Below are 15,396 nucleotides of genomic sequence, written 5' to 3' on the forward strand. Positions count from 1 at the left end.
CTCTAAGGGGTCATTCATACAGAAAACAGTTTTCCATTCCACTGTGCTACTTTGCCATTGTTTTTCTACATAAACACATGCTAGATAGACATCTTTGACCATTGTGCTCATATCTGCAACATCTTGACGCTTGACATGGCATTCTAAAAACAAGGTGCTAAAGTTAAAGGAATTCAAAAATGCTGCTTGTGTTTCACATTTTTAAAAGCAAAACATGCGTTCTTTGTGAATGGCCCTGAACAGATTCTGTAGCTTTCTTCAGGAGTTATAGACCGCCTTGAAGAAGGCAGGCATCTCACTAGGTTTTTGGATCAATGCTAGTGTGTTTATAGCTGAATCATATTGCACAATGTGACTGACCATGATGAACTGCTAGGCTTGATACCTTACTTGTATTCACACTATAACACACAGAATGTGATTCTATTGAGTTAGTCATTCATGCCCAGAAGACTTCTGTGCTCTCTTCTGACCTCTTACCTGATGCCTAACGGCTTAAGAAAGAAGAATTATGCAGCTTTCTCTCTCTATTCTAACCCAGTTGTAAATCTAAATTTGCCCCCTAGGGGGATGTAGCAGCGTGATTAAACTTGGCTCAGCTAAAGCAAAGCACAGAGGAAGAACTCTCCCAAACACTATCATTAGTAATGTTGATGTGTGTTAACAGGAGACAGAGAAGAAAAATATTAAAGCTTATAATAATAATCTCTTATGGCTCCATGATGTAAAAATACTGGTCACATAACATAAAGTGTGTATTATTTATTTCAAATTTAATCTAGACTCCAAAAAAGTCTTATTTATGACCTAAGGGAAAAAAGAAACATTTTTATTAGTTGATTTAAGCGTTCAGAGTTGCATCCATATGTTGCAAAGCAATGTTGCTGCAGGGCTTTTTGAGTTATATATAAAGAGGATGTAGAAAATAAAATCTGCTAAACTATACATACCTTGCTTATTTCTATGAATTATGATTTCATATGTTTACTTAATCAAAAATGCATTTTATAATACAATTTAAAATAACAGCTTTCTATTTGAATATATTTTGAAATGTATTGTTTTGATGGCAAAGCTCATATCTCAGCATCATAACTACAGGTTTGAGTGTCACATCATTCTAATATGCTAATTTATGATCAAGAAACATTTCTTATTATAAATGTTCTTCTTATAAATATTTGTGTAATGTTTTTACTGCCGTCTTTGATCAATTTATTGCGTCCTTTCTGAATAAAAGTAATAATGTAAGAATATATATTTAATTTTAAATAAAAGTGAATTTAATAATTGAATATATTACTTGCTATTTCTTTATTTTTGGTTATTTTTCTTTGCACTTATTACTAGTAATTTCTTTGTGGAAGTAGGTTCTACACCATTTTTAAGTATATATATATCATAAAATATATATGAATGTTCATTTGTTTGCAATTTGTAGTGGTTCCAACCAACAATTTTTTTTTACACCCACAACCGTGAATCTGTGGAATACTCTTGTGTATGCCATAAATTTCAGATGATCTTTATGTGACTGTACCTGTAAATATGTGGTTTGGACTTGTATTGATATGAAGTGTCTTGGATGTCTCTGCTGGTAGTATCAGGGTTTTTAAAATGTGTAGATGTACTGCATGCAAGCACAGATTTTGTTCTGCTTCTATATTGAGAACATTAGATCCTGAGCTTGCTGAGGCATGAGTGAGCAGCTGCTGTGTTTCCTGCGTGTGCGGGGGGGTTATTTTTGAGAGCAGGGCATCACTTTGCTTCAGCTTACATTTCCCAAATAATTTGACAGAGGGAAGTGCGACGTTTGAGCTGAACGGCTCTTTTACTCAGAACAAGATTTTTATTTTTACGTTGTCTAGGCTGACTTCAAGCCATATGTAGTTTAGTGCTGCTTGTTTTGATCTATTCCTTGCATCTGTTTCCAGGCTACCTGCTCATTTAGAAAGGGGTCTGACTGTGTAGGTGCTGACGTGGGGTTTCATTAAATCTGCAGCGCAGAGCCCGATTGCTGACTGATAGCGAGGACTGCATTAGTTTGGTTACAGTGAGTATACAAAGACACTTTGTTTCTGAGTGAGTCTCTGTCTCAGACCCGAGAACCGTTCCAACATCCACATCTAACTCATCTAATTGGTCTGCCATGACTACAAATGACCATGTTGACCTTGAAGTGGTTTCTGTCTCATACACACACACACACACACACACACACTGCTATCACTTCCCTCTCTCACACACATACTTTCTATTTTCAGGCCTCTGCTCAGTTCATTTTGTGATTGCCACATGGATCTCCTGGGGCTGCCTGCTGATCTACTGTGCACAAGGTGTGGATGTGCACTGTGAATCGTAGATGGTGGTAGAGCCTCATGGTAGCATAAGCCACAAACAGTTACAGTATGATAGCTATATGGTTTAAAAAATAGATGAAAATCATCTCGATGACCCAGAGTAATGCTCACTGAAAAAACTATTTCTGATTCTAAAGGAATATTGTGGGTTCATTTCTGTTGATTACAACAGGAAATTATCATTTTCAATTATCATTTTCTAGAAAAATATAAAAAAGCTATTAGCTTACAGTTAAAAAAAATAATGCTGCAAATTTTCGAATGATTTATAAGATTAAATGTAAAGCTTATAATCTTTAAGATACTTGTACATTTGAAATGCATATTGATGTATATTACATTTATAAATGTATATATTTGAATAGCATATAAATGTATAAAAATTTGATTCTGGATCATTTACTTTAGAAAATAATAAGTGTGACTGAAGCTATTTACTTACAATGGAAATGAATAGGGCAATTATTGCAATAGTTCTATAATCTAAATCCATTTTAAATACACAATGAACAAGGTTTATATAATCAATCACCAGTTAGTATAAAATAATCAAATAAAATTTGTTCATCATAAACTATGCTATGATTTTTGAGTGCAGAAATTGTACCTGTTTCTTACCCGATACATTTACAGTATAAGACTGACTTACAGTGTGCACATTTGATTAGTTTGTTTGTTAAAACTGTGTTATCTAAATGTATGCAAATTTTATATGCAATTCAATTGTATAAATATTAAATGTAGGGCTAAATAGTTTTTTAAATGTATTTTTTAAGCTATAAAGTTATTTAAATCATAATTTTACAGTTGTTTAAGCTGTTGCAGCGTTTAAGATGTTAACTGGTTATGTTACTAGAAAAGAGCACAGCTAGCCAGTTTTTGTCACTCCCTGTCACCACCGACATTAATTTCTAAAGAGGTAAAAGAAAAGACTTTTTCAGTCTGTTCACTTGCAGTGTCACAACCTGAGGCTGTATCATGTTTATGAGAAACATTCAATTTAAAACTCAGCGCATTCACAGCAATGCATTATGTGCTTATTTTGTATGTGTGAAACTGCCTATTTTATTTTATTTTTTGGCTAAATGGGTATGAATCTGAACCTGAACCTGAATCTTTTCAACAAAAAAAAAATAAAAAATAATAATAATAATAATATTAGGGAAGTATAATTTATTATTTAGGATCGGAAGTGTATTTTAATGGAAATTAAGATTTTTATTTATTTATTTTGCATGACAATTATGACACACCTTTATCCAAAATTGTGTTTATTTTATTAATGTATTAATTAAAAACATTGATTGCCACTAAACTATAATGATTTATTGTAGAAAATATATTTTGCAAGCAAGCAAACAAACAATCATATAAATAAATACCATGAAGAATAATTACTTTGAAATGTAACTATTTTAATCTGACCTGGACATTTTCTTGATATTATTCACCATTATATGAACCTGCCAGACACACATCAAGATTTATCTGCTCTCACCTTTACTGACCAGGCAGGCAAATGAGATTATTGCCTCATGAGCGAGAGAGGAGAGAGAGAGAGAGAGAGAAGGAGCGAGGGAGTGTGTAAGAGAGAGAAACAGAGAAATCAGAAGGAAGGAGGCAGAGAAGGTTGAATGAGGTTTGTGTGAGGTGGGCTGCACTTTCATTGGAGCTGTCATAGTACTTTTTACCGTCACTTGAGGACTAACGAATACCGTCCTGAATCTGACCTGCTGTTGGACTTCATGTGCTGAAGGAGAATCAGTAAGAATTAAAACCACCGGGGCTCGCGCTGTCCGTCCTCGTCAGAGAAAAAGACACACAGAGACTTATGCGGGATTCGCTGCGTGGGTCTGTCCGGTGAGAGACTGCTTGGATTTTAAACCGACATGGTGGGTTAACGTTTGAGTGATACGGAGACCGTCCGGTAAATTTCTGGCAGGAGCAATGAATGATTTCGCGCGCGGTGCGCGTGAGTGAAAACGCTCGCGTAACTGTTGCTGTGAACGGCTGTCTGCATGAACATGAGGAGAGGAAATAACTGAAACAAACTGCGTGAGTAAGCGGTATTATATTAATTTGAAGAATTAATAATGCTATTATGGTCGAAGAACGTCGGCTATTTGAGTGTCATTAGTTGATCTTTGTTTCTCTTGAGCATCAAAGTCCTTTTGAAACGGATTAGATTGTGAGATCTGTCTGTTACATGAAGTAATAACAGGATTAAAATAAATAAATAAAAAAGATGAACTATTTTATTCATGTATTACCCATCTCCTCTAGATCCGCTTCTCCTTGAATCCATCTGGGAGGGGGAAAACGCATGATCGATTAATTTCTCTGTGAATTGTTTTATTCATTCAAGTCATGACTGGTAAAATGAAATCAAATAATACTCGACGTGATATTAATTTAGAGCATATTTTAGAGGTTTACTGGGCTCTCTGATGGATTAAACTTTCCCGTTTCATTCACCCCCATCAACCACATCATTTAACCCATTTGTTTCCCTTTTCTGATTGCAAAGACAGCGCAGAACCTGCATCTGTAGTGGTTCATCTGCCAGCAGCGTGTGGAAATGTTTTTTTTTTTTTTTGATCTAAGGGTACTATACTTGTGTATTTATTAATGTATGTATTATATTCAACTATATTTCATATTAGTTTGCATACATATCCTTTGTTACCACTGCACCTTAATCTGTAAATTTTTATGCATTTAGGTTTATTTTTAGATCTATTATAGAAGGCAATTTCCTGTTAACTGCATGATCAGCCAATCATAGTGATACAAGGCATTGCCTTCTCCCACCTCATACTTCACTTGTATTTCACCATTAACATCATACAGTTATTTGTAAGTTTTTAGCTGCTACTGGACTTTTCCATTTTCTTGACTTTATTATTACATTCATGTTTTCCAGAATTAATCTGTTAAAAGGCTTGAATAATGAGTCAGTGATGTGCTGTTGGTGTAATGAATAGATCAGTGAGACAGGCGCTCAGTTGGCATCTGTGTTCAGCTGACACCATTGATATGGAGAGAAAGAGTGCATCTCTCTCTCTCTCTCTCTCTCTCTCTCTCTCTCTGTTAGGAGGAAGACTGGGGTGATCTCATGAGTTACTTTGCATGTTTCAGTCTAAAGTTTTGGTTTACAGAAGCTTCATTAGTTAGAAATGAGACAGTCACCCTGTGCTTTATTAGGAGATCAAGATAATTAAGGAGCTTAGAGATCAGTCAAAACTTTAACACAGTGTGATTATGTTTGTATCTTGTAATGACGAAATACTGTGACATTGTTATTCCTTTCAGGCTTGTTATAGGAAAAGTATCTCTCATTCACATCTGCAGTTCTTGTCGGTTGATGAGGCAATTAATGCAGGATTGAACTTTTTATCAGTAATTTGTTTGTATGATGTTGTGTGTGTTGATTATATTTGAATCATGTCATCCAAATGCTTGAATAAGTCTTATAACTGGAGACCATACAATACGGTTAATTTTTAAAAATGTTTTATGTATCTTATGCTCATCCAGCCTGTATTTATTTGATCCAAAAAAAGTAAAAAATAAATAAAAATAATAATAATATTAATATTTTGAAATATTTTCACAATTTAAAATAACTGTTTTCTATTCTAAAAGATTTTAAAATGTTATTATAGGTCATTTAATCTTGCAGTGACAAAGCTTAATTTTCAGTAGACATTATCCCAGTCTACAGAGTCGCATAATCCTCCAGAAATCATTTAAATATGCTAATAAATATATCAATATATATTTCTTTTTCAAAATTATTTTGTGAATCGAAAGCATTTATTTTAAATATATATTTTTTGTAACTGTAAAAAAATGTATTGCCAGTTTGATCATTTAAATGCATCCTTGCTAAAAAAAAAAAAAAAAAAAAAAAGCTCTAAATTTACTGACCTTAAACTTTTGAACGATACTAAATATTCAGTAATAATAAATAATTTAAAAAAAGTTTTTTTTTTTTTTTTTTTAGAATACCATTATTATTTATTCAACAAAACTAAAGTATGTGGTTCTCGGTTAATTTCCAACTCATTTTCTGACCAAAAATTTAGTCGCCTTATTATTCAGTTCACTTATCAATAACATATTGAAGAATAAACTCTTTTTGCAGATTCATTAGAAAGGTTACACACTGTATTTAAAAATTGTAATTATTCACTATTTACGCAATGTTTTTCTCAAGGTGTTGCTTTAACTCAGTTATTCATTGCTGGGATTAGAAACCAATGAGGTTATGCTTCTCAGTGCAATGCTTTGCCCAGCATGAGATACAAGAACGTGGTAAAGTTTGAAGGAATCTCTGTTTTCATCTTAACCAGTTTTCTGAAAGTTTTCTGAAAGTCTGTGGTTTGTGAAACTGTCTCAGGAGGTGGTCTGTTGCTCAGCACACTGGAAGTATTATGAGCATCAAACTGCTGTAAGCACTTCTGACCAGTGAAGCGCAGCAAATGAGAGCTGTACAGTGACATGGTTTAAAAGGACCTAAGGCAATTACACGGAGGTCAGTCTTAGACGTGCACCTGACCTTCATTCGCCTGTGTCTAAGTTGACCTTTGACCTTTTAATGCCTATAATACAGCTTCAGGCATCTTAGAAGTGACCAGACATCTTATGATTACTAAGTGGGGCGAAGAGGATGATGAAGGTCACGTTGTGTTTGAAATAGCAAGGACTTCATTATGTGCTTCGAGGTTGTTTGGACGTTTTGAGCATCAGCCTGCGTGGTATCTGGGTTTAGGCATGACTGTATTCATATGCACCGTGGACACCTTAGAGAACACATTTCAGCATTAGCTGTGGGTAGTGATGCCTGAAATGATTTCCATTCACACAGCCACGCAGATAGAGATGGAAGGAGAGAAAAGCTTTGAGGCAGAGAGAGAGAGAGAGAGAGTGAGAGAGAGAGAGAGAGAGAGAGAGAGAGAGAGAGAGAGAGAGACAGAACAGCTGGAGAGAGACCAAGATGGACAGACGCACTGAAGTAAAGTAGCGTCTTGGGACAGAGTGAAAGATTTTAAGGAATACTTGAGCCAAAAAATTAAGCTTCTGTCTTCATTTACACAGGCTTATGTTTTTACAGACCCCTATGACTTTATTTCTTCCAGGGAACACAAAGGAGGATTGTGCTGGTGGCTCTTTTTGCATTCAGTTAGTACCCATGGGGACTGAGGCTTTCAAGCTTCAAAAAGGATGCAAATGCACCATATGAGTATCATAAAAGTGGTCCATAATAAATAAATTGGTGATATAATGAACGCACACAACTTTTATTTTTAACCATCTTTTCCAAGAAGCAGCATTGTGATTCTACAGAGCCCAGAACAGGACGTAAGGAAGAAAAGATTGCATGTGGCCATTATTTATTTATGTTTTATAAGAGGGGTCATGAAATGAGTTTTCAGATCACTATATTACATTTCTGGAGGTTGGCTTAATTTATTTATTTTTTTGCAGCAAACAATTCAAATATTTGTACAGTTAATACTATTATATAATTAATATGAAGTTTTACTTGTCGTGTCTTTTTAATTATTTGAATGCATTTTATTTTCAAAGTAAATCCTACACATATATTCTTCACTTTAGTGCCATGCTCTACCATTTGAGCTACGAGAAGGCAGGTGGGGTAATATGGACCACTTTCATGATGCTTTTATGGTCCCTTTATATCCTTTTTGAAGCTTGAAAGCCTCAGTTGCCTTTCCTTTGTGTTCCTTTGAAGACAAGACTGTCATATGGGTTTGCAACAGCACAAGGGTGACTAAATAATGACAGAATAGTCATTTTTGGGTGAGCAATTCTATTAAAAGAAGCTGAACAGGAATGTAGAGGGTACTGTAGGTGTTAAACATTCAGCGTTGTTGTACAGTGAGTTGGCTGCAGTGCCAACTGTATGACTATAACTCCAATGATATTCTCCCCTCTTCCGTGTACATGGTCTCTGATGTGTGAAGGCCAGGCTGGATTTCTCCTGCATGCATCTTTACCTCAGTCAGCCTCTCTCAGCTGTCTGATTCATCTCTAATCAGCGTCTGCCCACTGGGAGTCCCCCGGGATGACAGCAGCAGGGGAGACCGCGAAAGCCAGAGGTTTAGAGCTCAGACAGAAAGGGAGCAGCCGGAGAGGTCGAGAATCCAGACTTCGGGGCATAAAAGAGTGCTAATGTATCTGGTTGAGATGCTATGGTTTGGAGAGGCAGACAGGGGTTCAAAGAGCTATTTAGAAGAGAACAAGATGAGAGTATATTGATGTAGGCACTAGTACTGCTGCAGAGAATGGTTTAGAGCAGACGTGAGGTCTGAGGAGGTGAGAGGGAGATTCAGACTGCTGATGTTTGAGCAGATGGGATCATCTCAGGTACAGATGCTGTTTGGAGAGCTTCAGTAGAGCAGTATGCAGGATATCAGATGCTCTTTGAATGCTTTTCTGTACAGCAAACATATTAAACTGCAGAAATGAGCTCAGATATTGTTTCTAGATTGTAATTACTAGCGTAATGAAAGTGTGTAACCTTTTTTTAAACCAAAAGTCACTGACACTTCCGCTTGTCATTATAAATTATATTACTAGCATTTTTGAGTGAAATTTGCATTGAACAATTTGTGACCCTCTCTGTGAAATCCAGGCTATCGTCTCAGGCTTAAATCTAATTATGTGATAAAAAGCATCAAAGTGGGATTTCAGCCATTAATTTCACTGATTTAAATCTTTGACATGGTTTTTCTCAGTCAAAATGAGAGATATCAATGTTCCATTTTCACAGAATGTTCTTATATGAAGAGTGATTTTATTTAGACAACAGTAAATCACTTTAGCCGAGTTTTCACAGCCAGGGTCACATTTATACGAATTTGAGATTTACTTTGTATTTGGTTAAATGCCTCTTTTCATTTAATGACAGTACATTTTTTCTTCATTTGCGTAATTCTTCTTTGTTTTAAAATCCCAAAACTTCCTGCTTATTAATCGGGTCCAAATGTATTGGACTTTTGGACCCCACTTTTTATAATTAGTCCTACATCAGTATTCATATTAAGTATACACACATTATTTCCATTTTTTAAATGTGTTTTGAATAGAAAAAAATACAACAAGATTGTTTCCAATTTGTAAATTATATTTGAATAGAAAATAAAATGTGCATTAGGACTTATTTATGAAACACAAGCATTACAAATTAAGTAAATTGTATGTAAAAAAGCTGGGCCATTGAATAGAATGTGACAAATTGACATACATATTTGCATGTCCATTTTTTAAACAATCTTCAGAGATGTAAAAATAGTTATGGGTTGTTTGAAATATAAATTACAGAATATGAAGAACATGTAAATGCATATTTATTTAGATAACTATAATTTACGTATGAAAATGGAGAATAATGAGATCCGCATTTTGTATACAGATATAGTTGATCTATTAACATACTTTTCAGCATTCAATGGAAAGCCATGTCTTGTTGGAGAGACCAGCATGTATTTTATTTTGGATGCTGGTGTGCTGGTAAAAAAAAAAAGGCTTTGTTTTCTCGCCCTCATGTCATTCCAAACCTGTATCCTTTCTTCTTTTTTGAAAAATGTCTCCCATTTTTTTTAAGTGTAGTTTGTACAGTACAGATTTGAAATGACATAAGGATATGTAAATGATGATAGAATTTTTAATTTTGGGTGATCTATCTCTTTAAGTAGCTTTACCAACAAGACAGAGCCATACATAGATTCACTAGCACTCACCAACATAACCAGGTGAAAATACAAGCTGCTCTTTTCAGTGCATACATTTCTGTGCATTTATTTCCCCCTTCTACATGGCAAACTGAATGATTTATAGAGGTTCGCCAAAGCTAAATGCACTGGACAGAGGTGCATTTTCAAGTGAACCCTTATGACTGAACTTTCCCCTCAAATGTACAGCAGGCAGCATTGTGTGAACTGAAAAGCATCAAATGACGTCCTTTGCAATAATGGCTTCAATATATTCATGCTCAGGTTCTTGGAAAGACTTGACATTGCTGCCACAATGGTGAGTGCACAGGATTTTTTTGCACAGTGTGTTTTGTGTGTGAGTGAGAGGGCGAATGCCTCATCTCTCCACTCTAGGGAAGATGTTTTTAGAAGCCTTTCAGAAGAGATGTTCCTGCACAAGCCATTAGTCCATCTAAAGGGTCAAACATTCAAACTCTCTCAGATGTGCCAGTTGCAATCACTGTTTTTCTAATGAGACAGGATGCACCATGGTGACTTTTTTCACCATGGCAGCTCATGCATTTGAGAGGTTTTCTCTGCAGTGCCAGATATTCTTACTCTAGTAGAGCATCAGTTCAGTTCCGTGGTGAAACACCATGCTGTAGATAAGCAGATTTCAAGCTTTATGTCAGCTGTCTCCATACTGCCAGCTTTCTGCTTTTTATAGTAGAAGAAAGTTGCTTGGTGATGACTACATCAATACTATAGCAACCAATATATTTCCAAATAAGCACAGTCAGTGCAGATAAAAGTCCGTCAATCAGGACTGAAAGCAGTGTGGACAAAAAAAAAAATCATTTTTTTTTATAGGATAGTTCACATCAAATATGAATAATCTGTCATTATTTACTCACCCTCATGTCATTCCAAACCTTTTTTTCTTTGGAACAAACAAAATTAATTTTTTAAGAATCTTCACATGTTCCATATCTATAAAAATATCATAAAATGTGTATATATGACTTGTGTACTGTATCTGCTGAAGCTTTATAATCTGCATAATCTCCATTACATTTAAAGTCATTTCCATCTCACAAAGTTGTATTCAGGATCATTCTAATTAATATCCTCAAATTTCAACAATGATGTTGTTCCATTGTTCAACGCTTTAAAGATTAAATACAAGGAAACTAAATGGCCTCTCTAATATTATTTTTGCAGGTGTTTGATTTGGTTTGAAATCTTTAGTATATTGCAGAGGATAATGGTTGGTTAGGTATGCTAGCATTTGTTTTACAGGTGTGCAATTATTAACAGCAGATCGTTAACATTTTTACCCACTTGTCTCTATGAATAGGTTTCATCAATATTGCTACATCTGCGTACATCTCCTCAGGTGCTGCCTTGTTTGTGTGACACACACTTATACACATTTGCAGAAATTGAAAATTCTAGCGTACAGTGACACATCTATGTGCTTGATTGCCATCACAGGTGCTTTAGAACATATCTTGGTCGTTGACATAGGCTAATCACTGGAGTCATTAGTGTTTGGACCCCTGACGTCCTCTGATTACATCTCACACTGGGTTATGAATTGCACTGCTGTCTTTGGCAGCGTTCACTCTTTTTGGTTCACCTCAGCACTCTTTGGGTTAAAGGAATAGTTTACCCCAAAATGAAAATTAGCTGAAAATGTAATCACCCTCAGGCCATCCAAGATGTAGATGAGTTTTGTTTGTTTGTTTGTTTGTTTGTTGGACTCATTATGATGGAAACCAGAGCTGTAGCTGGGGTAAGCGGGGCCCCGGTGCAGGCTGTACCAGTAGGCCCTGTTTGAAATTGTTTAATTTATATGTTCATTCTATTTATTTATTTGTGCTAATTGCACAATGTTTAAGTTGTTTCATGTTTGTAGGTGTCCAGGAACAGAAAGCAAATAATTAAATATAAAATAGCACTGCATAGTCTGTAAAAATTTTATTAACAGTCAAACCAAAATGTATTCAGACACCTTCAACATTTCTTACATTATCACAGTTATTTGCTCTAGTTTATAAAATGGTAATAAAATATGACAAGAACTCAGAGTTGAACTGTCAGAACAAATTCATCTCGATAATGTCAGATAACTTTGATAGAAAAATCAGAATCAGAATCAGAATCAGAATGAGCTTTATTGCCAGGTATGTTTACACATACAAGGAATTTGTTTTCGTGACAGAAGCTCCGGAGTACAACAGAATGACAGCGACAGAACATAAAACACATAATAAAAGATATGTAATGGATTACAATCAACCAAAACTTCAGACAACTTGATGACAATATTTGCACAACTATCAATACTTTGTTGAACAATTACCAAGCAATGCTTAATTTTGTTCAGTCTGTGGTGTGAAAAGGTTGCAGTAGCAATTCAGGAAAAAAAAACACGTAAGCAAAACATGGTGTGGTCAAAGTGTCTGAATTTGCTGAATTGGGCTTTTTCACACTTTTTCTGTTTGTTTAAACTGCGATATGTATTTGTTCGTTAAGGTGCAGGAGGAAGTTCGAGGAGAACTTCGCAAAGGTGAGCTCGGTTTAGTGTCGCTGTCTGTAAGACGCGGCTCTGAGACAGTGAGATGTGTGCGCACCGAACACAACGCACGAGTTGAGATTTTCCGCATGATTTATCCGCATTTGAATGATTTAAACTCTTTTGAATGTTTAAATTGGAAAGTGGTCAGGCTTTAAAACACATGAAAATGATAAGCTTTCGTGACGACACGCAGCAGTGGCCTGTCAACTGTCCTGATCGTCTTTTTAGGCTAGCCTCAGCCAGATGGTTGAGATCGCCGGGGGCCCCCCCCTTGCCCATGGGCCCCTATAATCATCACCACCTTTCACCCCACTTGCGACGGCCCTGATGGCAACCATTCACTGCAGAGGATCCATTGGCTGAGCAAGTGATGTAATGCTAAAATTTCTCCAAATCTGTTCTGATGAAGAACAAAACTCATCTGCATCGTACTGTAGATGGCCTGAAGGTGATTTCTTTCATTTTTTCACCCATACACTACAGAGAGTCCATCGATGAACAAGTGATGCAATGCTAAATCTCTTCAGCAAATGTAAATTTTTGGTTCAACTATTCCTTAAAAACTACATTTCAGCCAAAAATGAAAGTTCTCTCATTATTTATTCATGCTCATGTAGTTTCAAACCTGTATGCTGTTATTTTTGTACTGTGAAACTGTAAAATTGTTATTTGGAACGACATGGGGGTGAGTAAATAATGACATCATTTTTTATTTTTAGCCTAACTATTGCTTTAAGGCAGGAGGAAGCACAGCATTTTATTGTACCTTTACTGGGAGGTTTCAGAAACGTCTTAACAGTGTTTGGTGTCTATGACAAGTGATTCGCTGGAAATGCGGCCTGTCGGTAATCAGTTACCCATCATGTGATCATCCTTCGTGTGGCGTCTGAAAGCATGCTGGGCGAATGAGTGGCTTGTCAGTGAAGTTTAGTCATTTTAAATTATTTAGAAATGCAAAACAGTGTCCTAGCATGACATAGCATCAAAGTGTCTTTGATGAGAAGTTTAGCTTGACAGAACATTTTATGAATAAAAGACTGTCGGACATTGACTGTAATAGGTTTTAGCGCGAGATGTCAGCAATTTCCATTGATTTTTTATTTGCCTGTGACAGTGGGAAAAGCAGGGTGCTATTAGGCATGTGTGCTTTGCTGATATTATAGTCCACAGTAATGGCAATGGCCTTCTTACCCCTGATTGCTTTGCTGAAACGTAGTGATGCCAATCACTTTGATCCATTACCCTTCACCACACGCAAAAAGGGTAAGGCAGCCCTTGAGTAAAGAAAGAAACGCTCTCATAGCTCAAACGAAATTCATTAGATTAATAGATTATAAACTAAGATTAAACCAAAATATTATAGCCCATAGGAAAGTAAAACTGAGATCTTTTTAACATCTCAATTGTTTGTTTTTCCTGATAGCATTCAGGGAAAGCAAACCCAGTCTCCTGCTTTTCAAGTTGTTCTTTTGAGACAAAAAAAAAAAAAAAATTCTCAGTTTAAGAGGAGAACTCAACAACATCTTAAATGGTCCTTAGTTATGCCAGAATAGCAAAGTCTGCAATCAAAAGTCATAAGATCTCAATATGACCTCAAACATTTCCACTGTTATTTTATAGTTTCGTATTCTTACTATACAGTATGTCACAACTGTCTTAATTATTTTTTTAATGCTGTACAAAATTTGCAGTTAAAATGCATAAAAGCTCTCAACATGAGCTCAAACATTTCCGTATTTATTTTATCGTTTTTTATTCTTACTGTATGCCAACAGTTGTCCATTGTATTTTATTACTATTTACATTTACATTTAAATTTATTTTTGGGAGAGAACTTTAATGAAACTTAAGGCAGTGTCATCACTCTAACTTATTTGTAATTTAATATTTCTTTTTTTTTTTTTTGCCCTCATTAGCCATAACTCATGAGTATAAGCAATATGTTCAAATTATGCAAATGCTTTAAATCCCAATAGAAAGATTGATCTTTCTGTTTGGGGTCAGCGGATGCTAATTAAATAACCACGTTCTCATTCTGACATCAGCTGTGTGTTTTGATAGCAAGACAGATCAGAGGAAATCCAGATCTTAGAGAGCGAGCGTTTGAGGGATAACAGTCTGGATGTAAAGCGTTTGCTGTCGGGGTTGGTGTTTAGGAACTTCATGTCTGCTGGGTAATTTTGACAGCAGGAGGCAGCTTGTTCAGAGGTCTTTGGATCCTTCCGGAAATCCAGCAGCTTTGTACTTTGATATCAAATGTTACTGTGAAAGATGCATAGACCCTTGATAATAAAACCCTGCCCAGCCATCTGTGCTCTTCTTAAGAAACACAGGCTGAGAATCTGAAGTGTTGTAGGAATAATAGAACATTACAGGCAGCACAATAATGATGCATTTAAGGGCTGATCAAACTTGCTTTGCTCGCAGTTACTCCAGCAGCAGGAAGGGCTGCAGGTTTCAAGCTGCTCTCAAGATGACATGAGATTATTCAGTCCCTGTGTTGTTTTAAATATGTATCTAAACAGAGACAATGCAGTCATGAGGGCTGAGTATAGTGTAGACCAGCTGGTTAATAGAAAACACAATCACTTCATGAATGAAATGTGAATGATCCCCATCTGCTAGAGAGTGCTTCACTGGCGTTGTTCAGAATGGAATACTAGAGTACTGCTTGCTGCATACTTCACTGTATACACTGAATGTTAACTACTATTGACTATGCTTTCAAATAGTA

At 35.8% G+C, this 15,396-nt stretch overlaps 1 protein-coding gene across 1 annotated transcript in view; it reads left to right on the forward strand.

Moving 5' to 3' along the window:
• Nucleotides 1-3,962: 3,962 nt before the first annotated feature.
• Nucleotides 3,963-15,396, forward strand: part of LOC113092383 (protocadherin-15) — a 157,307-nt gene continuing 145,873 nt past the window's right edge. Inside the window, exon 1 of the mRNA XM_026257974.1 lies at nt 3,963-4,415. The gene's annotated coding sequence lies outside the window, so the exon portion shown is untranslated. The remainder of the gene's footprint in view (nt 4,416-15,396) is intronic.

This window comes from Carassius auratus, unplaced genomic scaffold, assembly GCF_003368295.1.
Source record: "Carassius auratus strain Wakin unplaced genomic scaffold, ASM336829v1 scaf_tig00214575, whole genome shotgun sequence".
Lineage (NCBI taxonomy): Eukaryota > Metazoa > Chordata > Actinopteri > Cypriniformes > Cyprinidae > Carassius > Carassius auratus.